The sequence below is a fragment of the Lathyrus oleraceus genome, chromosome 6 (genome assembly GCF_024323335.1).
Source record: "Lathyrus oleraceus cultivar Zhongwan6 chromosome 6, CAAS_Psat_ZW6_1.0, whole genome shotgun sequence".
Classification (NCBI taxonomy): domain Eukaryota; kingdom Viridiplantae; phylum Streptophyta; class Magnoliopsida; order Fabales; family Fabaceae; genus Lathyrus; species Lathyrus oleraceus.
Window position 1 is genome coordinate 200,073,067 of NC_066584.1, and position 8,961 is coordinate 200,082,027.

Here is an 8,961-nt window from a genome sequence, read left to right on the forward strand (position 1 = left end):
TAGACGTGGGCTCTATCAGAGATACCAAACCCAAAAGAGCTTCTTCAGAAGGTTTGAATGAAGATCGACTTCTGACTGGTGCGTCTTTATCTCCTAGAATCAATTCTTCAGAAAGAGAAGTTCTTGATCTACTCTTCTTTTGATGAGTTGGACCAACAATGATTTCTGTTTAAGTCGCTTCTGAGTCTTTTACTTCAACGTCCTTAGCTTTTCCTTATGAGTCTTTATCTTCAGATTCTGAGAAATTAATCTTCATACCTGCAAATTTCTCAACTAGCTTTGACTTTTAGGGTCAAGCTTATCATTAAATCTAACATGAATTGATTCTTCGACAATTTGTGTCTCAGTGTTAAAGACTCTGTAGTCTTTTAAGTGTTTAGAATATCCTAACAATAAGTAGTTATGTGCCTTAGAATCAAACTTGCCAAGATTCTGTTTATTGTTTAACATAAAACACTCACAACCAAAAGGATGGAAGCAAGAAATGTTGGGCTTTTTGTTCTTCCACAATTCATAGAGAGTCTTAACTGTAGCGGGGTATTCGTTACCATTAGAGATATTGACTAAATCCAAGGTAAATCATACAAGTCGAGTCGCCACCGCACTTCTATTTATCCAAAGGAATGGTTAGAAAGCGAACAAAAACCTAAAAGTTTTATCGAATAAAAAACTAGTAAAAATGTCAGAGATCTGGGTAAGGGGGTTGGTTATGCAATGGGAAGGTATTAGGCACCCAAAACATCCTAGGTACTCCTAGGGAACCCTTTTCACATTTGTTGCAAAGGTTGTTGTTTTTTTTTTGAAATTTTATTTGTGCAAACATGATTGAGGGGATGAGAAAAGCGTGTATGTTTATCTAATGTACTACTTACTAAAAGAAGGGTCAAAAGAAAATGACTCGCACAGACGTCGCATCCACTGCATACGTATCTCATCTGAATCTGAGAATCAGAGTCTTCGTAGCTCGGCTACCTAGGGGTTAAAGAGGAGTGTGCTCGATAAGACATCGCATCTTATGCCTACGTATCTCATCTGGATAGGAGAATCAGAGAAAGACGTACTTCGACTACCTATGGGGTAAGGGTTGTGTTTTGGGGTGAACGACGTTACTACGCAATCTACCTGATGCTCGACCTTTGGAGACTTACTCGCCTGTAGTAGAAGGAGATAACGTGTTCTTAGGAGAAGAAAAATCAATGAGTTTGGGGTGTTTAGGGATGCTCATGCAAAAAGGCAGTCCTAGATGAAGGAACCGCGCTACCTTAAATGACATGCCACGAGAGGCTATACGAAACCTAAGAAATCGGTAACATGCGGGAAAAGTAAAGGGATCGAGAGATCTACCGTACGGATAAAGATCCGAAGTAATAACAATTAGATAAATAAGAAACCCAAAGACTCTTCCAAGCTAAACACCATCAAAGAAAGTGAGTCAGTACAGGTAATCGGAATAAACCTCCAGGTGGTATCCCACAAATAAAGTGGAACACCAGGCAAGCCATCTATGCAAGAATCATATGAGCCCTCACAAAACAAAACTCAACAAACAGGTTAGAGAAACAAGATAGGGTAATCAAGAGTTACCCCCAAATCAAAATGTAACCACATGAATCATGCCATTAAAATTCACAAAAAGCTCACAAAAAGAAACCAAGGGTAGGAGGCCTAAACCTCTTGTCAAACACATGCATTAAAAGGGTATCAAATCCATCCATAATACCTCATACATTCAGAGCATTCAAATTAAAAGCATAAAGTAATGGGAATAAGGCAAACCTGACTGGAGAGATCGAATGAAATTGAATTGCCCGGTTGGGTTTGCAAAGCAATCTGAGGGTTTATATGAGAGGGAATTGGTTCTTTGCCGATGAGTTCCCCTCAGTCTCTGGAGGTTGCTCTGAACTCTGTTAGCTCTTCTCTCACTATCTTTTTCCCTGCCAGGGTAATAGGAATAGAATTGCCTTTTGTTTCACTGAAACTCTGAATTTATAACCTGATTTTTGTGGACCTGTGGGCTCAAATGAGAGAGGCCCAAGTCCAAACTTTTTCTGTTATATTTTTTTATTTTTTATTTTTTTATTTTTTCACTTTTTTTTAAACACCTGGGCTTCGCCTAAAGAGCATGACAGTTCAAGAAATTCCTCTGAGCGTAGGTGATTCCGGTGGATTTTCTTGGGACTCGATAGGCGACCCATTCTGCTCGCCTAGCGAGCATGACAGCTCATGAACAAACTTTTTCTCCTTCAAGATTAACATTTTGACTGACGAATAGACCCCATTTGAACCTGTTGGAAGTATCTCAAGCCATTCCCTTGTGTTGACTGATCATCTAAATAGAACCCACAAAGTGTCTTGGATGATACTCAAGCTTCAAACAAAAGATGTTAGTGACACATTTTTATGCTTTTGGTTAGTAAACAAAAGTAAGAGAAACAATGATGTATAATTCAAGCATTCTTGGTGATCTCAAACCAATCACAAGGAGTCCTACCCAAAGGCAAAGGGAACCAAGATGCTAAAGATCCTTGAGGCAATGCAAATGCAATGTTATGATGCCATGAGGGATCTTAGGGTCAAAATTGGGGTCTTACAGATGCCCCTATTTAAGGTCATTCTAGCCGGAGAAGTGAAGGTTAAAATCTTCGTCTCTACGGGGTAGAATGGGCTTAAATAATAACAAAGAGACGAATTTTGGTCCCTAAGAGACCTCATGATGCAAATGTAGGTATGAAAAATGGTAGCATTCTGTGGAGATATGTGTCCACAAAAGCAAAGAAATCAGAAGCCACTGATAATCCATATGAGCAATTCACTTCATGGGACCAAGACCCTGGGGACTCTCCTGGGGATAGAAAAGGGATAAAAATGCGCGAGCAGGTCACGACTCAAAGCGTGGGGAACATAATTCCAAAGGGAAAAGATCCAATGGAAAGACTCGAGCTGACTTGAAGATGCATGTATTGGGGAATATGCCAATACAGCAAAAAACTATCCACAACGGATACTTCAGATAAAATCCGGATGAAAACAATCCACTAAGGGACTTCGCTGGGGATGTCCACAAGGACACTCCTGGGAAAGCAGCGGAACAAGGTATTACCGGTTACTGGGTAATAAGCTCAAGGAGACATGTGATCTGAACGCCAGGTATGAGGGTGAGAGATACAACATGCTCAGGAAGAGATGAATATCCAAGACCGGTCATAAGGGTGAGAGATATCAAAACTTCAAAATGTCTGAGGAAAACCTAAAAGGTATACTTCAACTCAAGGATTCTGACTCCACAGGGGACGAAAAGTCATAATAAGGAGCAGAGAGGAAGGAACACCAGGGATACCGGTTACTGGGCATATAATAGGTGACCAACCAAGGCGTGAATTGGGGAATATTCCCAAAACACTCATCATGGACGATTATCCACAACCGGTTACTGGGTTAATAAAGGATAAATCGACCGAAAAGAAAAGGCATCGGGATACCAAAACTAGGTATATAATGATGACCAATTCAGGGGAGAAACAATCGTTACCAACAACAACAAGGTAGACGAGAGATGACCCGCTGGGGATAAATTGCGTAATCAGGGCAATTATCCAAGCAGATGAGGGGATATCATCACCGAATATTGGATGAAGATAACTGTAACCAATTAAAGATGAGCAAAAATAGTTATTCTGCAAAAAGGGAAGAAATAGGGTTTACAACTACCGGTATGAGGGTAGAGAAACACAGACTCCGCCGAGGATAATAATTACTAATTATTGAGCAATTATTCATTTACCACGGGGAAACAGGAAAAGAGTCTCAAGAGATCGATCTAGGATCAAACTAGATAGGCACACCAAATCAAGACTTGTCCCGGTGAGGATATAACTCAATAGGGAAAACCATCCCAGTATATGTGTTGGGAAGGAGCAAAAACAATCAACATCCACGAGGATATAACCTGGTGAGGAATATGGAAGAAAGGATAGACGCTTTCTTCCTATGGAGCTGACTTTATATGGAGAGATCAGACACACACGTCTGCTTGGGGAAGTATATCACCAAATAGCAGGAGACAGCAAACAACGATATATGGCAAAGAATGCAACATGAATATCTGAATGTTATAATTATGCATGTATGTGCATGGTTTATGTATGATGTATGTTGACAAACAAACATATTTAACACAACCAGGTCCAAGAATCAACCACCCGGTACTACATCTCAAGAGAGAAAGCCAAGTTCACCAGAGAGTATCCAATCTGCTGGGGATTAGAGATACCAGGAAGCAAAGAACTCTGCAGGGGATGAATCATCAATCATTCCAGCTGGGGACGAGAGTTATCACAGACAAGGTCCACCACACCAACAACTCTACTGGAGAATCTATCCGAGGAGATAAAGGATTTATCGGGATCAACCACCAAATACCGCTCTTGCCCAAAGAGATCCAAGCTGCTGAGGAAGAAAGATTGCTACTCTGCTGAAGGGAAGAGAGGTGACTCTCAACAAGCAATCCACTTGGTAGGATAAACCACAAGGGGTTCCGGAGGGAGGAGATACAGTCATGCCAGGAATATGGACAAAAATCTTACCCTGTTGGGGATCGTACCACCCTTGGGAGAGCACTGAGGATCTCCTAAGTATCCTTTCGTCATTGTGAATGTTCACTTTGTTTAAAAACAAATTATAAAAAATTTGATCGTTTAAAACAATGATATTTTCTTAATCAAAACATGCAAAACATTTGTTGAATAGAAACAGATAAGAGTGCCAATAATTGGATAAAAGGCTCAAATTTATTTGATAGAATGGTAGTCTGCGAATGGCAAGACTCCATAGATCTTTACAAATTTGAAATTGGTGATATATATTGGAAAAGGGCTACATTGAACATAATGACCATTTCTCCACCAATTCTGAATCCGATGTATTTGAAGCTTTGGCTGATAATGAGCAAGGATCTCTAACGGACGACAGTTGTAGAACAAAGTCTTGTCAGGATGCAGTTACTTTCCAAATCCCTAATTTTTGCCTAGATTTCCCCAGGATGAGGTACTCAATCTAGCGGAATACCTATATTTATTTTTCATGTCTCTAACTTTTGCCTGGATCGCCCTTTCGGGTTTTCAATCCACCGAGACGCTCATTTTTGCCTAAGCCTTCCTTTCGGGTTTTCAACTTAGCGAGCTATTCAGTTTTTATTTTTTAGGCGAAGTATTTCTTGACTGCATCTGAATTCACAGGACGAGTGAAATCCTCCCCATCCATAGTTGTGAGTATCAAAGCACCGCCTGAAAAGGCTCTCTTAACAACATACAGACCCTCATAGTTTGGAGTCCACTTGCCCCTGGAATCGGGCGCGAAAGACAAGACTTTCTTGAGCACAAGGTCACCTTCTCGGAACACCCGAGGCTTGACCTTCTTATCAAAAGATTTCTTCATCCTTTGCTGATATAACTGACCGTGGCACATGGCAGTCAATCTCTTCTCTTCAATCAAATTCAGCTGGTCATAACGACTCTAAACCCATTCAGCATCAGTCAACTTGGCTTCCATCAAGACTCTCATTGATGGGATCTCCACCTCTACAGGGAGTATAACCTCCGATCTTAACTTAGCGATCATATCGTCAACGTACACCTCAATCTCCTTATGCATCATATCATGAAATAAAGTGGTCATAGCTCGTTGATACGTGGCTCCGGCGTTCTTCAAACCGAAGGGCATCACTCGATAACAGAATGTTCCCCAAGGTGTGATGAATGTTGTCTTCTCCATATCCTCGGATGCCATTTTAATCTGATTATATCTGGAAAATCCGTCCATAAACGAGAAGACATTGAATTTAGCTGTATTGTCTACCAACATATCAATATGTGGTAGAGGGAAATCATCTTTCGGACTAGCTTTATTCAAGTCTCTATAGTCCACACACATCCGGACTTTTCCATCTTTCTTAGGCACGGGCACAATATTGGCCACCCATTGAGGATATATAGAAGTCACCAGGAACCCCACATCAATTTGCTTCTGAACTTCCTCTTTGATCTTCACTGCCATATCAAGATGAGTTCTTCTGAGCTTCTGCTTTACAGGCATGCACTCAGGCTTTAGAGGTAGGAAATGTTGCACAATATCAGTATCTAGACCAAGCATGTCTTCATACGACCAAGCAAAGACGTCGACATATTCTCGTAGCAACTTAATCAACCCCTTCTTAACAGATTCTTCCAGAAGTGCCCCAATCTTTACCTCTCGCACACAATCTTCAGACCCCAAGTTGACTGTTTCCAGATTCTCAAGATGCGGCTGAATGATCTTCTCTTCATGCTCAAGTAGCCGGGTGATCTCATCAGGAATCTCTTCAACATCATCTTCCTCTGCCTCAAATACAGGGAATTCAAAATTGGGAGATGGTGTTGGGTCATTATGTTCAATGGGTCTAGAAATCAACATGCATAATGATTTTGGATATGAAAAGCTTTAGAATTCAAACAAGGCAAATCATTATGCATATGAAAAGATCAATTTTATTCTATTTTTTAGGGTTTTATGTGATCACCAATTTCATGCGAAAACAAAAAGGGAAAATAAATGGGAAAAACAAACATTTAACATGAATTTATTGAATGAAAATATCATTGTATTTATGTTGCCAACAATGTTATCACTCCTCCTTTTGGCATGGGAGAAGGGTTTTTAAACAAAGTGATCATTTCGTTGACTTATGGACAACTGTTGGAATATCCACAGCGACCCAATTGTTGCAGACCCCTCCAGGGATGATGAAATTGCCAGAATCCTCTGCATCTTCTTCTAAAACGGCAGTAGCCTTCTCATCTAGACCAGTGTGGATGAAACCTCCACTCTTGAATAACCCTTGCTTGTTGAAAGTACCAGAAGAAAAACCTATGCCAGCCCGAGACTCGTTGTCTTCTAACTCAATCATTTTTCCTAAACTAGTGGTTGCACCACGCTCAATGGCCAACTTTGCATCTTTGTAGGAAGCAAATGAAGGAGTTCTCTTCTCAATAGGCTCAGCTATAGATAAATCTTGGAAAGGAGTTCCAATTTCAACCTCAACATCTATATAAGAGAAGGAAGACAAATGGCTAACCAGGAGAGCCCTTTCTCCCCCTACCACCACCAGCTTCTTGTTTTTCACGAATTTCAATTCCTGGTGTAGGGTGGACGTCACGACGCCTGCCTCGTGAATCCATGGTCTGCCTAAGAGACAACTATACGATGGGTGAATGTCCATAACCTAGAAGGTAATCTGGAAATCACTTGGTCCGATCTTGACTGGGAGATCAACTTCCCCAATCATAGTTTTGCGAGACCCATCGAAAGCCTTCACAACTACTCCACTCTGCCTCATGGGAGGCCCTTGATATGATAGCTTTGAGAGAGTGGACTTTGGCAATACGTTCAATGATGACCCGGTGTCCACCAGCACATTGGACATGGCGTCGTCTTTGCAATTCATAGATATGTGTAAAGCCAAGTTGTGGTCTCTTCCCTCCTCAGGGAGATCAGAGTCACAAAAGCTCAGGTTGTTGCAAGCAGTAATGTTTGCAACAATGCTATCGAATTGCTCCAAAGTGACATCGTGATCTACATATGCCACATCCAACACCTTCTGCAGAGCCTCTCGGTGTGGTTCTGAATTTAAGAGTAAAGATAACACCGATATTTTGGATGGCGTTTGTAGAAGTTGGTCTACAACATTGTACTCGCTCCTTTTGATGAGTCTCAGCATCTCATCATAGTCTTATTTCACATTGCCACTCGGGCCAACAGAAGTAGGAGTTTTCAGTACGGAGGAGGGCTTAACAGCAAGTGCCGGATTCAGAGAATTCACAGCGTTCCCGATCGGGCGTTCAACAAAATCAGCATTTGAGGCTTCGGCGATGCTGAAAATACACGGCCACTACGGGTCAAACCGATAACATCGACAATATTCACAACAGAAGAAGAGGGCAAGGACACCTCTTTCCCATTCTCTACTGCTACGACATTGTAGCGATAGGGAACTGCCTTTTCAGAAGAGTAAGGCACAGGACCAGCAGGCTTAATGATCAGAGCGGGAGAAGCCTTCTGCTTGCTACCATTGTACTTGATGATAACAGGCTCGGGTATCCGGAACACTGGGGAGATCACATTGACCTCAGGCTCATTTTCATCAACATTCCTGTTTTGAAGGATCTCAATGACTCCTTCGTCCAGCATTTCCTGAACATCCTTGCGCACCTGGAAACAACCCAATCGGTTAACAGAGCTGACTCGACATCTATCATGGTCATGCTCATAATGACTGTAGTCACACAACAAACGATGCATCTGGACCAGAGACTGTTGAATATGACTGACATATTTGACCTTGTATTTTCCAGGGCAACCCTGGACCATGTTGACAGATTTCCCATGCTCGGGCAATGGGTTCTTCTTCACATTAGGGCCTACGTCCTCAAAACATAGAAAACCACACCTCACAAGGTCTTGAAACTTGGTCTTCAAAGGGTAACAATTCTCCACGTCGTGGCCGGGAGCACCAGAATGGTAAACACAATGTAACTCAGGCTTATACCACCACTGGGGGTTAGCAGGTATAGCCGGTGGGTCTCTCAGAGTAATCAGCTTCCTTTCTATCAAAGAGGGATATAACTCTGCGTACGTCATAGGAATAGGATCGAAGGTGACCCTTTTCCTCTCGTAACTCATGCTGGTTTGATTACTGTTTCGAGGCTGGTAGGCCTGCTGCTGCGATCGGTGCTGTTGTTGCTGATATTGTTGATGTGGTTGCTGATTGTTACTATGCTGCTGATACTGTTGATTGTCTCTGAAAACAGGTGCTATATGAGCCACCTGGTGCTGGTTACTGGCGGGACGCACAGTCTTCCTCCTCACAGAGGGTCTTCTTGGTTTCTCATGGGAGCTCACAGCATGTGCCTCTCCATCTTTCTTCTTTGC